The 21,100-nt window shown below is 39.5% G+C and overlaps 1 pseudogene; it reads left to right on the top strand.

Annotated features, from left to right (window-relative positions):
- Window positions 1–9,744: 9,744 nt before the first annotated feature.
- On the top strand, window positions 9,745–17,467 carry LOC149749536 (large ribosomal subunit protein eL21 pseudogene; annotated as a pseudogene).
- Window positions 17,468–21,100: the final 3,633 nt, after the last annotated feature.

The following is a 21,100-nucleotide window of genomic DNA, read 5'->3' on the forward strand; positions in this document are numbered from 1 at the left end:
CAGCTGAGTGCAGTCCTGGGCAGCCTGGGAGTGTGCTGCTGGGGATGCTGCTGTGAGCAGAGTTGCCGGCCAAGAGCCCTCTGTAGGGACCCACTGCGGTGGTCCAGAGACGGCACTCTGGGCAGGCTGTTCCGAGTCAGGAACTCAGCATGGTGAGGGTCCCGGAGCCGGGCCAGTCCTTCCCAACGTGGGAGGACCCTGCCAGGCAGTCTTGGCTCTGGGGCTCCTTGTTGGCCTGGCTGAGACTTTCTCTGAGCTGCACTGTAGTCCGATGCTCTCCCTCACCAGTCCCCCGTCCCTTCTTTCTTGCCTTGTCTGACCTGCCTGCAGTATGAGCTCTCCCCACTTCTGCGCCCTCCTACCTTTCTGTGTCACAGACTTTTCACGAACTTGAATTCTGTCTTAGCGTCTGCTTCCTGGAGGACCTGAACTGGCACAAGTTATTTGTGAAAACCGTTTCTTCTTCTTTCAGTGTCTGAGCAGTCTTGGACACACCTACTTCTCCCCCTCTCCCTTTGTGAGAAAGCAGACCCAGGGAAGCTTTGCTATAATTCTTGAGAGTCTGCTCCAAAAAGGGAGAAATGTTTTGACTCTTAGTTCCTTTAGGATGGACATTAATTTTGGATGTGGAGAGACTTTTTTAACAAGAGCTTTGCATGCATGCATATTTCATCTGTTGCCAGGTGTCAGCCCTGTTCCTTGCTTAATGACAATGAGGAATCATTCATAATTTACTATTCTCATTTGTAGCCCACAAGAAAGAAGAAAAAAATCATTAATGATATGGTGTGCGCTGGGATATTGCTTTAGGTTCCTGGGACCTCTTGCAACATTGGCCAAAGATTAGTAAGGTAAGAACTGAGACGTGACCCGTTGCGTTGTGTGGTTTTTGTCAGTACAGCTTTAGGGAGAAAAGGGCACAGAAGCCAGACTGGGGAGGGTTGAGATGTGAATGGAAAGTGAAGAAGTGGACACTTCCAAGAAATTTGATTTTAAAGGAAAGTGCTGTACCTACTGGATCAAGAAAATTTTTCCTTCCTCACCCTCCCCCCTTTTTTTCTTCTCTTCTCCCTTCCTTTTCCTTCTCCTCCTCATTCTTCTTCTTCTTCTTTATTTTTTTTGACTGTGCTGCATGGCATGTGGGATCTTAGTTCCCTGACCAGGGACCCAACCCATGTCCTCTACAGTGGAAGCACTGGAAATGTGGAGTCTTAACCACTGGACCGCCAGGGAAGTCCCATCCTCATTCTTCTTCTAATTCTTTTTTTTTTTTTTTTTTAAGTCCAAGGTAACATAATATTTGACAAAAAGTTCAAACAATATAGAAATACATGGTGTAGAAAGTCCCTCATAATTCTACCCTCTGGATAGCAGGAGTTCTCAACATTGTCTGCATGTTAGAATCAGGGGAGATTTTTAAAAATCCTGATGCTGAGCCTACAGCCTGTGTCAAAGGTACAGAGATCTCTGGGAGTGGCACCCAGATATCGGCATTCTTTAAAGCTCTCTAGGTGATAACGACACACAGTCAAGGTTGAGAACCACGACTCGAAGTGTGGCCTGTGGACCAGCGGTATCAGCATCAGCATTCAGCAGAACCTGAACTCTGCAGCCCTTCTACCTAATGAATCGAAATCTGCATGCTAACAATATCCCTTGATGTTTCATATGCACAATAAATTTGTTTTTACATTTATGGTCAGTTGATTTTTTTAAATTGAAATATAGTTGACTTACAATGTTGTGTTAGTTTCTGAAGTACAGCAAAGTGATATATATATATATATTCTTTTCAGATTCTTTTCCATTATAAGTTATTACAAAATATTGAGTATAGTTCCCTGTGCTATGCACTAGGTCCTTGTTATTTATCTGTTTTATATATAGTAGTATATGTATATGTTAATCCCAACCTCCTAATTTATCCCTCTCCCCCTTTCCCCTTTGGTAACCATAAGTTTGTTTTCTATGCCTGTGGGTCTATTTCTGTTTTGTAAATAAGTTCATTTGTATCTCATACGCACAATGAAAATTGAGCAGCACTTTTTAGAGAAAGATCACTAAAAGAAATAAGGAAGACTTTTTTTTTTTTAAGATGGAATGAACTCATGCTTACAGAGTTACTGAGAGGAAGAATCTGTAAAGGGGAAAGAATAGAAAGTATAAGACAGAATGTCATAATTGGTAGGACAATGTCCCAGAAGAGGTAGGAGGGATAGAATTGGCAGCTGGGAAAAATGAACTTTGAAAAGAAAAGGGAATTTGTCTTCTTGGGACACTGGAAGGAAGAGGGAGTGAATGATAGACTTGCAGGTAGGTTTGAATTGTGGGGGAAACTGGAAGTTGATGGTATTGTCACCTGATGGCCTTTGTTTTCTGCTTTCCCCAGGGAAATAGGAGGAGAGGCCCTCTGTGAAAAACGAATGGGGCAAAGAGGAATAATGGCTATTGAAGCCCTACTATGTGCCACAAGGGGTGTTACATACAAAAAGCCTATATACTCCTTCCAATAGCCCTAAGACAGTCCTATTATACAGACGGGGAGATCAATCCTCTGCTGGCTTCTCCTTCACTCAGTCTCTGCACATCTATCCTGAGGTTCCCTCTCTATTTCTTCATTCCTTTGGTGACTCACTCAGTCCCCTGACTGTGAGTGTTATCTACATGACTTTGCCTGCAAAGTCCCCCCCGCCACCCGCTCCCCACAATCTACATTTCTAGTCCTGACCTGTGTTGTGAACTCCATCCAGTTGTTTACTTAACATTTCCATAGCATGCCTGATAGAAATCTCAAACTTATCATGGGCAAAAGACAACCTTTCCCAAACTTGCAACCCTCCTCCATAGCCCACTCCCTTAATTATAATAATGCCCAAACCCAGGACTTCTGGCAGTGTCTTCCCTCCACCTCCCTCCATCCCAAATCACCAAGAAGTCTTGTCAATTTTATCTCCACAGCATTCTGAGTCCATCCACTTCTCTAAGATCTCCACTTCCACTAGTCCAGTCTAAGCCACCATCACCTCCTACGTGGACCACTGCACCACTGCAGTAGCGTTCTACCTGCCCTCTCTGCGTCTGCTGCTGCCGCCCTGCAACCCAGTCTCTGAATCTCAGCCAGACTGAGGTATACACACATGGTGTATACACATGGCAATTTTAAAACATATAAACAGAGTAGTATCACGAATCCCCTTAATCTTATCATAGCAACTCCAAAAATTTTCAATAACTTGTCAATCTTTTCTAATCTCAACATTTTTCTTTTTTAAAAAAGCATTTAAAAGCAAATTTAAGATGCCATATTATTTATTTTATTTTATTTTATTTATTTATTTCTTGCGGTATGCGGTCCTCTCTCTATTGTGGCCTCTCCCGTTGCGGAGCACAGGCTCCGCACGCGCAGGCTCATCGGCCATGGCTCACGGGCCCAGCCGCTCCGCGGCATGTGGGATCTTCCCGGACCGGGGCACAAACCCAAGTCCCCTGCATCGGCAGGCGGACTCTCAACCACTGCGCCACCAGGGAAGCCCCAAGATGCCATATTATTTCAACCATGCATATTTCAATAGATATCTCTAACAGAGGAGGATTTTAAAAATTAAAACCAAAATGCTCATTACATTCTCAGTGCTGCACGGGTTTATATATTTTATCTCATTTAGTCTTCGTAATAGTCTTGAGGGGAGGGTGTTGCTAGATGATTTCACCTACAGGAAAGTGTAGATTTAGAGTGTCCTGGCCCAAAGGGCTGAAATTTGAAGTGGGACTCCTCAAATTCCCTGTCTGCTGTGCATTCCACCCATTATGACTTCTCTTTCCTGTAAGTGTGAGGTCTCCTCTACACATTCCTTAGTGCCTTACATCTAGTGATCTTGCATCATTTTAAGAAAAGAGAAAATAAAAATGGGAAGAATCTATATTTTCAGATTTTCCTGCTTAAATTTTTCTCTAAAATTTAGGGAAAATATCATTATACTGCCATCTTCTGGATCTTTTGAATGCTAACACATCAATGACAATATAGATCTTTAAAACCACATCCGTCCAACTCTAATCTAGGGCTGACGTATTAAACTTTGTATAATTAAAATTATTTCTTTAGTTAATTGGAAAAATTTTCTTTAAACAACTTAATACATATTAAATATAGAGGCTAAAAAGTAAATGTATTTAGAGGTCAGTTATTTTTGTTTCTAGGGGATGGAGGCAAACGTACATAGTTAAAATTTACAAATAATTCAACTGTCATTCAACCAATGACAGTTTTAAAAATTAATGTTAATAGAGGTATTGGCTAGAAAAGCATTTCCACTGCTGGTGAGAGTATAAATTATCTTTTGGGAAGGCAATGTGATTGCTTATTTAAAAAGTAAAAATAAACTATCTGTAACTTTTGACCATGTAAATTTACTTTAGGAACTCATCCTACATATATTCTTGTTAATGTATGCAAAGATGTATATATCTTTGAATAAGATGTATAATCTCACCTTGTTTATAAAGGACTAGAAAAACCCAGCATGCTTAAGTAAATGATGTTACAACATCGATGCAATGTGGTTCTTTGAAGGTGCTTAAAAATACTGGTGTAGTTCTAAATACACTGGTAATAATAACTAATAATGACTGATATTCTAAGAGGTTTGTTTAAAATATTTTAGCCTAGAACTGGAAGATGCTATGCAAATTAAATACTCTTTCATATTTTTTACTAACAGATACTTATGTAGCAAAAAACTACATTTGGATTTCTGCCTCTAAAAGAGTGATAAACTCAGCTTTTAAAAAATGGAACATGAGGCAATAAAGTCCTCAATCTTAGCTTCATAATCAATGGTACAATAAATAAGATAAAGATTGTTTGAGTGTAAGTTATATTTTGTGGTTTCTACTCAAGAAAAGTTTAAACTAACGGGGAGAAAAACTTAGTACTCCGTGAAATCCATGCCATGAAGCCAAATTTACAATGCAATGTCTTTTTACTTACCTTTATTATTTAATAATAAAAGATTGACTAGGCACAGTAATCATGACTGGTATTTGTCAAGTCTTTTCTATGTGCTAAGTGCTGTCCTGAGTGCTTAGCATGTGAGAAGTCAGTTGGTCTTCTCCATGACTTTGGAAAGACAGTATATAGACAATATTTCTATTTAATGAAATTGAGAGTGAGGAAAGTTAAGTGAGGAAAGTTAAGCACATGGTCAAATCAGGAAATAAGTCCAAATATTCTGAATTTGGATGCAGTGCCTTTTTTTTTATTACACCAAAATGCGTCAAAAGGGAAAAACATACAGGTGTATATGCCTATATTAGAATGCTTGGTAATACATATGAAGTGCCAAGTACACTGCCTGGCATATTATATTGATAAATACTCAAAAAACGTTGACTATAACTCTTGTTATTTTTATTATGTTGAGAGGACAATAAAGGCAGGTCTCTGACCAAGTGACAGAGGCAAGCATCCTTCCCACTCAATACTTCCATTGAAAATTCTCAATTGCGTTGTAATGTCTTCACACTCATATGAAGCGTAAGCCCCGTGAGGGCAGGAGTTTTCTCTATTATGTTCACTGTTATCTCCTGAGGCCTATAAGACAGCTCATATTAACTTCTCAGCAAACATTTGACACCTAGATTGAGAGACCAGAAGATTTTCTTGCTCCTTTTTTCTTCTTTTTGACTGTGCCATGTTAGCTTACTATTGTTTTGCTCTTCTGTATAATTTGTACACTTCAGAGTAGTGCTTCCCAAGTTTTAGTGGTTATGAAACTTCCTGGGATCTTGCTAAACATGTAGATATCCCCCAAAAAAGTAGATCCTCAGAAAGCTCCATTATGTATTTACATACCCTCATAAATGGACCTCCACCCAAAAATTTGGTTTGGACATCAAAACTGATGATGCATACACATATCAAGAGAGTATCGGAATACGTAATGAAGCTTTCTGGGGGAAAAGAGACCTGGGCAGGCTTTCCAGCTGGTCCAAAAATGGCTTGAGAGAGCAGGGAAAGAGAGGCTTGGGGTTTTGTTGTGTTTAGGGGGAGGGGCTGGAATAGGTCTCTTCCAGGAAGTTGCACGCACCACCTTTGCTAATATCACTTTGGCCAGAAGTTAGCAATATGGCCTCACCTAAATGCAAGGGAGATTATAACATGTAGTCTTTATTTCAAGTCATAGTGTGTCCAGTTCAACATCAGAGTTCCACTGCTATATAACAAGGGGAGAACGAACATAAAGGGACCAGAAGCAGTCTCTGATCCAGTTACTAAATAGACATTAGGTGGAGTAACATCAATTATTTCAAGTCATCTGCGTATGGTTTACTACTCATAATTTCTAGTTAGTGTTCCAAAGGTTGCTATTTTTGTAACTTACTCTGGGTTTTATTATGTTCCATAGCAATGTTCGGTGAGCTGAGGAGATAACGCTTAATGGAAAAGAGTATTTATTTATTTCTGGCAATGTGCCAGGCACCTGAATGGATACTCTCACATATATTTTCTCATTTGGAAGAGCCAAGAGAGAAATAAGAAAGAGTTCTCTCATCCAAGGTCAACTATAGGCAAAATGGTAAGTAAAGTAGCGTTTCTTTTCTTTATTCTTTTTCTCCTTTTGCATTTAATAATATTTTATTTATTTATTGAAGTATAGTTAATTTACAATATTGTGTTAGTTTCAGGTGTACAGCAAAGTGATTCATATATATATATATATATATACATATATATTCAGATTATTTTCCATTATAGGTTATTATAAGATATTGAATATAGTTTTCTGTGTTATACAGTAAATCCTTGTAGCTTATCTAGTATATGTACAGTAGTTTGTATCTGTTAATACCATACTCCTAATTCATCCCTCTTTCCTTTTCCCCTTTGGTAACCATAAGTTTGTTTCCTATGTCTGTGAGTCTGTTTTTGTTTCGTATATAGATTCATTTGTACTATTTTTTAGATTCCACATATAAGTGATATCATGTAATGTTTGTCTTTGTCTGACTTACTTCACTTAGTATGATATTCTCTAAGTCCATCCATGTTGCTGCATATGGCAATACTTCATTTTTCTATGGTTGAGTAATATTCCATTATATATATATATATATATATATATATATATATATATATATACCACATCTTCTTTATCCATTCATCTGTTGGTGGACACTTAGGTTGCATGTCTTAGCTATTGTAAATACTGCTGTTATAAACATTGGGGTGAATGTACCTTTTCAAATTAGGGTTTTCATCTTTTCTGGATATATGCCTAGGAGTGGGATTGCTGGATCATAAGGTTGCTCTACTTTTAGTTTTTAAAGGAATTTTCCATACTGTTCTTCATAGTGGCTGCACCAATTTTTTCCACATCCTCACCAGCACCTGTTATTTCTTGTCTTTTTGAGAATAGCCATTCTGACCAGTGTGAGGTGATAAGTAAGGTAGCTTTTCTTTTATAACTTGTGCTTTCCTTTTCAATAGATGTTTTCTAAAGTGTGTTCTGTGTATTTATTTTTCTACAACAGAATGTCCAATGTAGAGCATAACTGAAAATATTCAATTGTGCAAAATGGTATGTAGGACTTAAGTTCAAATGGAAAACATAATTTGTCGAGATAAATACTTGAACATAATTTGAGGTCTTACAGAATAGTATTTCAATTAGATTATCTTTAAATCCAATTGGCTGAGCGGCCTTATATCTAGACCCCAAATTACAGTTATTCTTTCCCTGCCTAAACTGAAATAGTCAGTATGTAGATGCATCAGAGCCAGTGGTTGGGTGTGATCATAATTGATTCTTGTTTCTAGAGCTTTCCCTAGCAACCTGCAAATATAACCTGCCTTGGATAAAAAGGCACCAGAAATTTGTCAAAGGCCAGTGGTTCATATGGTAAGTATGATGAGTACTCTACATGATTCCCTTGGTTTCCATTTCTAGTTAGACAGCATCTAGATGGCTTTCTTCAATTTATCGTACAGGACAAACACAGGGGCTCCATGCAGCCCCTAAGAATTTTGAATAAAGCGCCTAGAAAAAAGCTTATGTGCCTGCATTTTTCTTTTTAAAGAACTTTTTATTTATTTATTTACTTATTTATTGGCTGCGTTGGGTCTTCGTTGCTGCACGTGGGCTGTCTCTAGTTGCAGCAAGCAGGGGCTACTCTTTGTTGCCGTGCGCGGGCTTCTCATTACGGTGGCTTCTCTTGTTGCAGAGCACAGTCTGTAGGCGCATGGCTGTCAGTAGTTGTGGCACGCGGGCTCAGTAGTTGTGGCTCACAAGCTCTAGAGCACAGGCTCAGTAGTTGTGGCTCACAAGCTCTAGAGCACAGGCTCAGTAGTTGCGGCGCACGGGCTTAGTTGCTTTGTGGCATGTGGGATCTTCCTGGACCAGGGCTCAAACCCATGTCCCCTGTATTGGCAGGCAGATTCTTAACCACTGCACCACCAGGGATGTCCCCGCCTGCATTTCTGAAAATCTTCCTCCAGTATTCAAGGACCCCAGGAGACACAACATCAACTCCTTTGTGCCCACATTACAACATCAACCATTGACTCACAGTATCACGGGGGTAGGAAACCACCTAGGCTTTTAAATTCTGCTGCCTTGGCAGATTTTCCAACATCAGATACAAATTGGGTTCTGGGAAAATCTGATGAGGGGAAGAAGAAGAGTGAAGTGGCTACAGCTGTTGCACGAAGGACCAAAATGCCTTGGCGCTGTGTGTGTTTGTATTCCTCCTAAGAACCCTTGCTTGTAGTTATCCTTAAAGCAAAGTGAAGGGCTCAAGTAAGGAAACATCTGTTGACACTTGTCATCGTGCCCTTCCAGAAGGAACATACTCCTACTCTTTGGGAAGGTGGAATATACAGTCCACTCTGCCTTTGTAGAAGGAGTTAGCAGTAACCTCTCTGTTCCCATGCTGCAGCTTCGCCCACTTGATCGGACCACTGCAGCCTTGGAGATGGCAGCGGTGATGCTGCAGTCAAGAAACCCCTTGTAAAGTAGATGACCTTTCAAGTTTTAACCTTTTTTTTTTTTCCGGCCGTGCTGTGTGGCATGCGGGATCTTAGTTCTACGTCCAGAGATCGAACCCGTGTCCCCTGCAGTGGAAGCGTGGACTCTTAACCACTGAACCACCAGGGAAGTCCCAACTTTTAACCTTTTTTTATTCCAGTTTTATTGAGACATAATTGACATAAGGCACTGTATAAGTTTAAGGTGTACAGCATAATTATTTGACTTATATACATTATGAAAAGATTATCACAAGTTTAGCAAACATCCATCATCTCCTAAAGATACAAAATAAAAGAAAAAGAAAAAAACTTTTTTTTCTTGTGATGAGAACTCTTAGAATTTACTCTTTTAATGACTTTCATATATAACACACAGCAGTGTTAATTATATTAATCACATTGTACATCACATGTCTGATACTTATTTATCTTATAACATGAAGTTTGTACCTTTTGACTGCCTTCATTCAATTCCTCCTCCCCCATCCTCTGACTCTGGTAACCATAAATCTGATCTCTTTTTCTATGAGTTCTTTTGTTTGTTTGTTCTTGAAATATAATTGACCTATAACACTATGTTAGTTCCTGGTGTACAACATAGTGATTCGATATTCTATACATTTCAAAATCGTCACCATGATAAGTCTAGTTACCATCTGTCACTATACAAAGACAGGAGCTGACTTCTTTACTCATGGCGGCAGAATGGGCTGGAGGAGGTTGTAAGGCCAGAGTGGGAGCTTTGAGATCCAGGAATGTTGGTATCACTGGCTCAGCCCTGACACAGACTGAAAGGCTAATATGCTTAATTTCTTTCTTATATCTTTTCCTTACCTTTCTTTTCTCTTTCCCTCTACATAGTCAGTATTCTTTCAAGTAGGACTTTTAAGTTGTCCAGCCTGGGGGAGGATGGTTTGAAGCAAAGAATAAATTGTTAAAGTTGTAATTTCAGGTGTCATGAGAGATAAATATTGGGGTTAAGGGTATCTGGAAAATATGCCTGAAAATTGACATGGGGGAATTTTTTTGGGTTGAAAGAGAAGTGAAAAAAAGAGAGGGCAGATGACAGAGGCTGGGACACATGGAAAAGTTTTTTCAATGACCTCATGTTGCCACTAATTCATGAGAAATACTGCTTTAATGTCTTAAATTTATCCTAGAAGAATTAGGCTCAATAGCTCCTTTCATTACATCTGGGAGCTTAAATCATGAGTGGCATCTTTTTCCCATATATTTTTGAAAGATGATTTCACATAGAATATAAAACGTTTTAGAAATTCAATTTTATTTATGGGCAGCATCATATTTTTTATACTCTTGCTGAAGAAACTTAGGGTAAGTAGAGGGTCAATTTTATCTTTTCTTTTTTTAACCAAAGGGGCGTATCACTCAGCAGAGTGCTTAGTTGTTATGAGAGTGGAAAAAAGTTCCTCTGGTATAAGGTGTGGGGAACCTATTGGATTTAAAAGGATAATAAGCTTTCTTCTTGAAATAGGCCTAATCAACATACTTTGTTGTACTTTATTGGGGGCATTCATCAATAATGAATCAAACACTAGGCAAAACTTTTCCTGAGAGAGTTAGAAACTCTCTGGCTGGAGTTGAACCCTGGGATCTGGGGTTGTGTCTGTGAATGTTATTCATTCTGCAAAATGCTCTGAGTACCTACCTTGGGCCCAAATGCAGAGAATCATTGGGTCTTGGAAATGTACTTGTTTGGGGAAACACTTAAATATCTCTGCTGGAACAAGGGTCACATAATCACTCCACCATGCAATGTTTAATGGTAAAAGAGAGTCGGGATGTGATCTCACTGAGTGCAGGACTGTTTCTAAGCAGAGTTTTTAAGGGTAATGAACGCTGGCTCTGCAGGTTCTAAATGTGAGTGAACAAGATGGAATTTGGTCAACAGTTGGAGGAGTTGGCCTCAGTAACACGCAGAGTTCACCTGTGGTAACAAAGGGTAAGACAGAGAGTATTTGGGCTTAGATGCTGGTAGGTGCATCGTTGCACAGTGGGAGTGTGTGGAAGTCCTTTATAATTGATTCATTTTTTCAATGAAATAAGAAAGCAGTTGATTAAGAACAAATGTGAGATAGTAGATCTTGAAACTATGAGGGGGAAAGTAAGTATGAAATAGTTATCAACAAGTCAGTGTAAGAATTCCTGGATTTTTTCAGTCTAAGTTATACGCACCAGCTTTCCCCATTGCACCCCCTACCTATCCCTAGCATCCCAATTTATCAATATTAAGTAAAAACCAGTAAAGAAAGATTCATGACAAGACAAATAAGAGAGGAATGTCATAGGGCATAGACATGCAAGACAAACACTGGTTAAGCCCAGTATTGATTCTACTAAGCCTTGTGGGGCTAAGAGAGAGCTCTGTTCCTGCCACTTAAAATCTTGTTAGGCTTTTCAGCTGGAACCACCATCTTCCCGTAATACGCCAAAATGACCAACACAGAGGGAAAGAGGAGGGGCACCCGCTACATGTTCTCTAGGCCTTTTAGAAAACATGGAGTTGTTCCTTTGGCCACATACATGCAAATCTACAAGAAAGGTGATATTGTAGATATCAAGGGAATGGGCGCTGTTCCAAAAGGAATGCCCCACAAATGTTACCATGGCAAAACTGGGAGAGTCTACAATGTTACCCGGCATGCTGTTGGCATCATTGTAAACAAACAAGTTAAGGGCAAGATTCTCGCCAAGAGAATTAATGTGCGTATCGAGCATGTTAAGCACTCTAAGAGCCGGGACAGCTTCCTGAAACGGGTGAAGGAAAGTGATCAGAAAAAGAAGGAAGCCAAAGAGAAAGGGACTTGGGTTCAACTGAAGCGCCAGCCTGCTCCACCCAGGGAAGCACACTTCGTTAGAACCAATGGAAAGGAGCCTGAACTGTTGGAGCCCATTCCCTATGAATTCATGGCATAATGGGTGTAAAGAAAATAAAAGACCTGGACTGTATAAATGTTTCTCTTAATTGAGTAGAAGTGTGTGACCCCCTTCCCCAAACAAATATTTAAAGCACAAAAAAAAAAAAAAATTCTTGTTAGCATCAACTCACCCGTCTTCACATCCATCCCATTGCCCCAAAAGACACCAGTTTAGTTCCAGAGCTGAGGTTGGGGCAGAGGCTCCTTTCTTGTTTAGAATGCATGCCTGAGAGTATTCTGAACCAATGTTCTCTGATAAGCATCTCAGGGATTCTAGAGATCAGAAAAGACTCAGTATGAGTCCAAAGTTATCTTTCTTCTCTTCAGGACTCTAGTAGAGAAACGTGAGGTAGAACTTCTAGCTACTGAGTTAGGACTATAAAGAAGCAACACACTAACCAGAGAGAAAATACATTGGTTCAGTGAGGGTATGTGGAAGCTCTCTCTTTTGGTTCAGTTTTCTCAGGGAGGTAGAGAAGAAGGTTATGACCAGAGAGTGAATTTGTGGAAAAAGGTTTAGAAAAAGAAGTGTGAAATAGTCAGGATGAACAGTTGAATGGACTAGGCAAAGTAGTGTGATTACCATTTAAAGGCCCACTTGAGGTTCATAATTGTCACTTTAAAGTAAGACCAATCACAGGGTACAGGAAGAGAACAGGCAGACTGAATTTAATAAGCGTTACGGTTTTGACATATATATTAGGGATAATTGACAGGGTGGAATGGGGAGAATTGGCAAGGGTAGTTTTGACTGTAAGAATCCAAGATTTCTTACACTGAAAGACTTGTGGATAACTGTTTCATCTTTCTTCTCTCTTTTCATCCATCCAATCATAAGAACATATATTTGTATTTCTTATATTTGCATGAAAGAAACACTGGAAAGACACCCCAAACAAACACAAATGGTTACTTATACAAATGTTTACTAATAGGAGGGTAAGGTGACAGAGATGGAGTCCTTCCAATCCTTCACAAAATTTTCCCAAAAATAGAAGAGGAGGGAACATGTTCCAACTCACTCTAGGAGGCCAGTATTACTCTGACATGAAAACCAGAGAAAGATATAACAAGAAAAGAAAGCTACAGAACAATATCCCTTATTAGTATAGACACAAAGTTCCTCAAGAAAATACTGGTAAACTGAATCTGACAACATATAAAAAGGAGTACATACCATGGCCAAATGAGGGTTTATTCCAGGAATGCAAGGTTAGTTCAACATATGAACATCAGTTAAAGTAATATATCATATTAAAGCAATAAAGGACAGAAAGCCCGCAACCATCTCTGTAGATGCAGGTGAGATGCACCATTTCATGATATAAATACTTAACAAAATAGGAGTAGAAGGGAACTTCTCCAACATGATAAAGAGAATTTATGAAAAACCCACAACAAACATCACATTTAATGGTAAAGGAATAAAAAAAGTTTTCCTCCTAAGATGAGGATTTTCAACAAGGATGTTGAGACAATTCAGTGGGTGAATAAAAGTCTCCTTAGGGCTTCCCTGGTGGCGCAGTGGTTGAGAGTCCGCCTGCCGATGCAGGGGACATGGGTTCGTGCCCCGGTCCGGGAAGATCCCACGTGCCGCGGAGCAGCTGCGCCCGTGAGCCATGGCCGCTGAGCCTGCGCGTCCGGAGCCTGTGCTCCGCAACAGGAGAGGCCACAACAGTGAGAGAGGCCCGCGTACCGAAAAAAAAAAAAGTTTCTTTAACAAGTGGTACTAGGACAACTGTATATCCATAGGCAAAAGAATGAAGTTGGACTCCTACCTCAGACCATATACAAAATTAACTCAAAATGAATGAAGACCTAAAAAGAGCTATGAAACTCTTTGATAAAATATAGGGCTAAATTTTCATGACCTTGGATTTGACAGTGGATTCTTAGCTATGACACCAAAAGCAAGGGAAGAACAAAAAAATTAGATATATTGGACCTCATCTAAACTAAAAGCTTTTGTCCATGTAAGGACACTATCAAGAAAGTGAAAAGATGACCTATAGAATGGGAGAAAATATTTGTAAATTATATATCTGATAAGGGTCTAGTAACTAAAATATGTAAAGAACTCTTACAACTCAATAACAAAAAAACAAGAAACCAAATTAAGAAAATGTGTAAAGGACATTACTCCAAAGAAGAAATACATATGGCCAAAAGGCACATGAAAAGATGCTCAATATTATTAGTTATTAGAGAAATAAAAATCAAAGCCACAATGAGATACCATTTTGTACCCTTTCAGATGGCTGTAAGTAAAAAGTTGGACAGTAAGAAGTGTTGCTGAAGTTGTGGAGAAATTAAAACTTTCCTACATTGTTGGTGGGAATGTAAAATGGTGCAGCTGTTTTTGAAAACAGTTTGGTAGTTCCCCAAAATGTTAAGCAAAGAGTTACCATATGACTCAGTAATTCTGCTCTTAGGTATAGTCTCAAAAGACATGGAGACACGTGTCCATATAAAAACTTCTATACGAATGTTCATAGCAGCATTATTTATAATAGCCCCAAAGTGAAACAACTCAAATGTCCATGAACTGATGAATGCATAAACAAAATGCAGTACAGCCATAGAATATTATTCATCCATGAAAAGGAATAAAGTACTGATACATGCCACAACATGGGTGAACGTTGAAAACATTGTGCTAAGTGAAGAAGTCAGAAACAAAAAGCCACTTGTTGTATGATTCTATTTATATAAAGTGTCCAGAAGAGGTAAATTCATGGAGACAGAAAGTAGATTAGTTGTTTCCAGGACCTAGAAGGCTGTGGAAAATAGGGAGTGACTGCTAAGGGTTACAGGATTTCTGTAGATAGTGGTGATGGCTTCACACTCATGTGAATATTTTTAAAATCACAGAATTATACATTTTAAAAGGGTGAGTTTTATGCTGTGTGAATTATATCCCAATAAGCAAATATACCAGACAGAAGATAAGGAGTAAAAGATATGGAGGGCTTGGCTCTACACTGACAGTAGAACAGAGTGAAGGGGTATATAACTCGAAGTATGTTCTACAGAACTTGTTGACTAATTGGGTGTGGGAGGTAGTGAGAAGGAAGATAAAGTCAAGAGTGATTCTGAGGTGCCTCATCACCTTGTATTGCACGGATTCATTTATGTATGTGCCCATCCTGTTAAAATATGTGTTTCTCAACCTTCTACCTAAAAACATAGGGTCTATTCTGGGGGAAAAGTAAGTGCCAGTTTTAGACACACTTCAGAGCAAACATTAAGTACGTCCATTTTTGTGGGTCTGTTTTATACAATTCAAGAGAGTTGCTCAATTTCCCCTGTGAAGTGAGAGGTTACTTCCTGTGTTTGGACAGTGTTGAAAGGCTACTTCCCATTTTGAGGTTTCCCCACTTTAGTTTTGATGGGAGAAGCCACTAACCTCTACTGACTCTTAAGTGCTAAATGTTCTGCCAAGTTCTTCCTGATGTTTTCACAAATGAGGTGCCCTCTTCATTTCACCCTGCATTGGGCCACAGGTTTTGAAAGAATTTTTGACAATAAAAGCATTTATTAACATAACTGGTTTCACTGTTTGCCTAATCAAAGTTACAGTAATGCAACTGTCAACTGGCCTTTCCCATTGCGTGAACTGTACCATCACTATCGCAATGCTGGTTGATATAATTTCAGTCTAAAGAAAAGGGTCTTGATACTTTGATAAGCCTGTACATTCTCATTTTAGATCATATAAACTTAGACCAGTAAAACAGCCCTAGGTTCCCCGGCAACTATCTTCACAGACTCATAAGAGTCTAATGTCAGATAGTCGGTAATCTCCCTGGTAATTATTAATTAGGTTCCTTCTGGACTTATTGCCCATGGGTGGGGAGGGTGTGGAAGCCTATATGTGTTCAAGATGCTGCAGTGTGTATTTTATATATCTTGATTTCATCGACCCTATAAAGAAGGTTTCATTATCCTTTAAGTAAGAAAATTGACGCTTAAGAGTGTAACTCAGATAGCAAACAGTAAAGCCTACCTTTGAGACAAGATTTGTCTGATGGTCTTTCTGGCAAGCCACATTTTCTCCCAAGAAGCAGGTTCATACTAGTAGAAGCTGAAGAAGGAGAAAAAAGAGAGTGAAACTAATTTCTTTACGAGTACAAGTAACTTATTACATCTATATGTATATTTAAATACATACCATCAGTGCACTTCACTCATATGCTCACTTTTTTTTTTAACATCTTTATTGGAGTATAATTGCTTTACAATGGTGTGTTAGTTTCTGCTTTATAACGAAGTGATTCAGCTATACATATATCCCCATCACTGTTTTTTTAATAAATTTGCTTATTTATTTATTTATATTTGGCTGCATTGGGTCGTCGCTGCTGCCCGCGGGCTTTCTTTAGTTGAGGTGAGTGGGGTCTACTCTTCGTTGCCGTGCGCGGGCTTCTTATCACGGTGGCTTCTCTTGTTGTGGAGCACAGGCTCTAGGCGCGTGGGTTTCAGTAGTTGTGGCATGCAGGCTCAGTAGTTGTGGCTCGCAGGCTCTAGAGCGCAGGCTCAGTAGTCGTGGCGCACGGGCTTTGTTGCTCCGGGGCATGTGGGATCTTCCCGGACCAGGGCTCGAACCCATATCCCCTGCATGAGCAGGCGGATTCTCAACCACTGCACCACCAGGGAAGTCCCATATACTCACTGTTAAAGAGCATACATTGGAAACACGGTCACGTAAATATCAAGGACCTATACCAGCAGTGCATTAAAGTGAAGATCTATGAATCACCGGACCTACCTTGCATCCAGACCATCCTTTTGCCCCTGGTGCCCATGAAGCATTTCAATAAGATTCCTGTTTCTATCATGGCTCTGTGTATCATCACAATATACTCCGGTTCCTTCAAACAAAAGAACCAACAAACAAGCAGACATACAAAAGACAGAGCATCTTTAGGATGCTTATCTTATTGCACTGTGAATAAAAAAGTAATAGCTAACAAAATAAAATTAAATAATTTAAAATTTCTTTTGCGAATAAGTAATGCATTCGTTAACATATTAAAAATATAAGAAGTATAAGGTGTAAAGTCTTAGTTCCATCTCTTTTTCAATCTAACCTGTTTCCATCTTTTCACCTTGTGGGTGAAAAATGTTGTTATCAGTAAACAAAGGATGTTGCAGCCACCAAGCCAGCAGCCACTGCAGCCACCTCCCAACTGTGTACCCTGAGGGGACTCAGGATGGAGAAAAGCAGGATACTGGCCCTAGGTAGCTAAGGTGCATGGCAAAGGAATGATTTCAGTGAGCCCAGACTCTTGCATCTTCCCATACACAGAACAGCGCTAAATTCAATAACTTGAGATGTCTGGTTTTCTTCATTAACAGTAATCTTTTGATGTTCCAGCTGTCTGGTGTCTGTTGCAAAACTCCTGTATATCCTGGCTCCCCTCTGCCTCCTTGGAGCAGTGCCTGAGAGTGCTCTGGGAGGCTGTCTTCCAGGCTTAAGCCCTTAGAAGATCCTCTGAATAAAACGTAATTCTCCACTTCTGGTTGTGCTTTTTTTTTTTTTTTTTCAGTCGACAACCTAGTCCCCTTCTCCATGTATCGCCTGTCAGATAATAATTTTTATTAGTTTCTCATGTATCCTTTCAGAGTTTTTTCATGCAAATACAAAGAAGTATGAAAGTATTCTTTTTGAATTAATTGCTTAAACTTTTTTCTTCTGTTTTATTAAGATATAATTGATACACAGCACTGTATAGGTTTGAGGTGTACAGCATAATGATTTGACTTACATACATCATGAAATAATTATCACAATAAGTTTAGTGAACATCCCTCATCTCATATAGATACAAAATTAAAGAAACAGAAAAAAAATTTTTTTTCCTTGTGATGAGAACTCTTAGAATGGACTTTCTTAACAACTTTCATATAAAACATATAGCAGTGCTGATTATCAAAGGGGATAACTACCCAAGGTGGATGAAAATCATCTGGGTACATAGACCAAACTGAAGCACAGTCCGCTTCCACAGCTGGTGCAGAGCTGTGCTCCTGACTTTCCCTGCGCACTCAGTGAGCCCCACAAACCCAGAGAAGCACCATTGCACCTGGGGATGGTGCAGAGACCCCCCCTGCCCCAAATGTATTCTTATTCTCCTTCATCCTTTTAACTCCAAAGTAACTTATTGGTCTGTATCTTTCTTTTTCTTCTTAACAGTGTATTTTGTAGATCTTTCCATATCAGTGCATAGAAAACTTCTTCAGTTTTTTTTTAATAGCTGCAAAATATTTCTTTTAATGTGTATACTGTACAAGTTACTTAACCAAGCCACTGCTCATGAATATTTGGGTTGTCTCTAATCTTTTGGATGCTAGCTCACATTTATTGGACTAAGCTTACTATATTCCAGGTGCTGTCTAATTGCTTTACCCGGGTTCATTAATGTAACAACCCTTTGAGTTAGATAATATTATTTCCACTTTTCCCATAAGGGAACAAGAGGATCAAAGAGGCTAAGCAACTTTCTCAAGATTTTGAACAAAGACTGTCAACCTTTAGAGCACATATTTGTACTAGTGAAACACAAACTAGTACCCTTTATTGCTTTCGGCGAAAGTCCTACTTTTAAGGAAAAGTCTCTAGTTGTTGTGTTTACAACTGTTTTCCATTGGTTTCTAAGATTTTATCACAAACATTTGAAAAATTTGTACAATTCAGGATTTTACTCCTTTCCACCACTCATTCTTTACTCTTTCTTGACCTGTGGAGTATGTAATGATGAACCTGATATCAAAATATATCTGTTTAAAGACGGTTTAAGGAGGTAGTGTTTAAAATTATGGGATAGATTGACATTTTCTGAAAGTGACTGATTTTCATTTTAGGGTATAATATGCTGAAGTCTTAGTCTGAAAAAAAAAAAAAAAACCACCTTTTTTTACTTGGGCACCACAAGTTTAAAGTGAAGAGCAAATAAATGACCTTGCCCTTTGATATTCACACTTCCTCTGCAGGATTTTACCCAATACAGTTGTAGAGCCATGGAAATCTTTGCATTTCGTATCTGCTTTCTCAGAGCTGTTTGACTTCATTCAAATATAAACCAACTGAAATGTTTCTTAGACTTGCAGGCTCCTGCCACGTACTGCAAAGAACTGAAAAACCCAGATGATAGCTAGAAACCCAAACAAATCCGGGTCCTCTCCTAAATTTAGCAAGTGCCTGCCACTATTGAAAACCATCATGACAAAATGTCTTATCGCCTTCTGATTGTCATTTGATCCTTGCCATCTGCAGCCATCAGGACCACCAGGGCAAAATGTGTCCAGTGTTGTAAAGGGCAAGGATATCTTACCTAAAAGGGAAGTGTGAAGCCCTGTTCATACTACTTAATATTTAAACCTAAAACAACATTCTTATGAAGGACTTGATGCCAGCAGAGAATACTCATCTAGTGACCTCACTTTAATGCACAAGGGTAAGCTGTGACAAAGTGAGAGAGTGGCATGGACATATATACACTACCAAACGTAAAATAGATAGCTAGTGGGAAGCAGCCACATAGCACAGGGAGATCAGCTCGGTGCTTTGTGACCACCTAGAGGGGTGGGATAGGGAGGGTGGGAGGGAGGGAGACGCAAGAGGGAAGAGATATGGGAACATATGTATATGTATAGCTGATTCACTTTGTTATAAAGCAGAAACTAACACACCATTGTAAAGCAATTATACTCCAATAAAGATGTTAAAAAAATAGAAAAGTAAAAATTATACAAATAATATTGGAATAAAATGTCTTATTAGAAAAAAATTAATGCACAAATCACAGTATTTAGGTGTAATGATAAAGGTGTAATGATAAAGCATTAACAATAATTATTTTGCTGAAATCTTCCTTTAGCTAAGTCATTGCCTAGCAGCCATTTTTCTTTCTCAAACTATTCACACAGTGACAATTTAATGGAAAAAGAGATACCATCTGGAGTACTTATTAGCTTAACAAGCCCTTGACTGGGAGTCTAAGAAGATTCCATGTTTCTCGTTCCCTCTGAGTGGTTTAACTCCAGAGCCTAACGCTATTGTCTAACTCTAGGGACTGGAGCATTCTTGCCACTAGGGGGTGCTGTTGCTTCTTTACTCCAGCCTCTAGCGGTTTCAATTCTGACTTTATCAGACTTAACAGAAAAAAGGAGGTTTTATCCTTCCCGAGTGTGTTCCTCGTATGTCCCAGAGTAAGTGGAATATGTTGGAACAATTCAGAACAAAACAAAATAACTAGTAAATGAAATAGGCTTGTTAAAATGTTTTCTAGTATCTCTCCGAGATGGACCAGAACAGCTTCTTGATATCATCAGTGGTCTAACAGTTTCATTAGGGTCTGGGGACAGTAACAGTTTTTGAATTGCTACTTCAGGAAGTGGGGACTAGTGGGGAACAGGGAGTGTGTCTCTGCAGCAGAAGGGGAGAGGACTGGGTCCTTGCAGACTCTTCCACAGTCTGGCAGAAATCTGCTTCCCCTTCTACTCATTCAGTGTTGGCTCAGACACAATTTGCCAAAGCCTGTCACATGTACCAGTTTTGGGGGTTGTTAAAAATAAAAGTTCTGGGACTTCCCTGGTGGCACAGTGGTTAAGAATCTGCCTGCCAATGCAGGGGATACAGGTTTGAGCCCTGGTCTGGAAGAGCCTACGTGCCATGGAGCAACTGACCCCGTGCGCCACTCCTACTGAGCCTGTGCTCTAGAGACTGTGAGCCGCAACTACTGAACCTACGTGCCACAACTACTGAGCCCACGTGTCACAACTACTGAAACCCGTGCACCTAGAGCCCATGCTCCACAACGAGAAGCCACTGCGATGAGAAGCCCGCGTATTGCAGCTAAGAGTAGCCCCCGCTTGCCGCAACTAGAGAAAGCCTGCGCGCAGCAACAAAGACCCAACGCAGCCAAAAATAAAAAATTAATTTAAAAAAGAAAAAGAAAAAAAAAGGTCTGTGGTCACATGAATTTGGGAAATTCTGGTTTGAAAAAGTTTTAAAAAGTTTTACTTGCTGTAGAACTTTCAGAACATTTAATTGACATTACCCTGTGCATTGCGCTTTGTGAATCTAAGGCTGGGCATTTGCTAGGGGTAGATACTCTAACAGTGGTTCTCA

The sequence above is a fragment of the Delphinapterus leucas genome, chromosome 3 (assembly GCF_059928025.1).
Source record: "Delphinapterus leucas isolate spDelLeu-1000000601 "Yukka" chromosome 3, BTC_Dleu_Yukka2, whole genome shotgun sequence".
Lineage (NCBI taxonomy): Eukaryota > Metazoa > Chordata > Mammalia > Artiodactyla > Monodontidae > Delphinapterus > Delphinapterus leucas.